Source organism: Mandrillus leucophaeus, unplaced genomic scaffold (genome assembly GCF_000951045.1).
Source record: "Mandrillus leucophaeus isolate KB7577 unplaced genomic scaffold, Mleu.le_1.0 Scaffold1079, whole genome shotgun sequence".
Taxonomy (NCBI): Eukaryota; Metazoa; Chordata; class Mammalia; order Primates; family Cercopithecidae; genus Mandrillus; species Mandrillus leucophaeus.
In genome coordinates, this window is record NW_012098976.1 from 380,756 (window position 1) to 381,825 (window position 1,070).

The 1,070-nt window shown below is 31.1% G+C and overlaps 1 protein-coding gene across 1 annotated transcript in view; it reads left to right on the forward strand.

Moving 5' to 3' along the window:
• The window catches only part of ERBB4 (erb-b2 receptor tyrosine kinase 4), a gene marked incomplete at its 5' end in the record, with an annotated part of 620,722 nt that overhangs the window by 286,660 nt on the left and 332,992 nt on the right, over positions 1 to 1,070 (forward strand). The window lies entirely within an intron of this gene.

Below are 1,070 nucleotides of genomic sequence, written 5' to 3' on the forward strand. Positions count from 1 at the left end.
AATATAGTGAAAGAAGAGTAAATGTTAGATACAGGTATATTTCTTTAAGTCTCTTTTTTATGGAAATGAGATGGGGAATCAGTACGTTTCTTTTTCTGAGATTTGCCTGGACGTTTTTAGTTATGTCAGCCTGGGACATTAGGTTTTCTATCATGATAATAAAATTAAATACAGTCATGCACTTCATAAAGACATGTCAGTTAGTGATGGACCACATATGCAATGGTGTTCCCATAAAATTATAATATCATGTCTTTACTGTACCCTTTCTACATTTAGATATGTTTAGATATGTACATGCTTATTATTGTATTACTATCACCTACAATATTCAGTACAGTAACATGCTGTGCAGTTTGTAGTCCAGGAGCAAAAGGCTATACCATATGGCCTAGGTATGAAGTAGGCTATACCATATAGGTTTGTGTAGGTACACTATGTGATATCCGCGCAATGAGGAAACCACCTAATGATGCATTGCTCAGAATATGTCAGTAGGATATGAATCTGTGACTCAACTATAGAAGTTCTAACTCCAAATTTCTGATACATTTCAGTTCACTTTTGTCCCCAAGGAAACAATGTCTTCAGTGCAATAGAAATAAAATGATTTCAGGGACTATGATAGCTATAAGTAAAATGAGATAATAAAATCCTACTTAAAAATGAAAGAAATCTAGGATATTCTTGAAAGGGATAGATTGGAAATAAAAGAAGGCGTCATTAAGTGTCATATTACTATAGTTAAGACATACTTAAAAAACAAATAACAAAAAGTTATTTATCTTATTAAAGTATACTTAAAGATTAAATATGAACTTAATTTTACTTTCATAACTTTATATCCTTTGACTTCACCCGGACATGACTTTATAGTATAAGAAAAATACATTTACATTACTTAGAAGAATAATTCCTAATTCTTAATTCAGATTCTGCGTAATTTACTTATTGTAAGTTTTATTCTATGTGCTGCAAGAAGACATCAGCATGTCTCTTGTCTTGTACAATAAGTCATGGTACTGAGCATACTTGCACAGTAAATGATTCTATGTAATAGACAATATTAC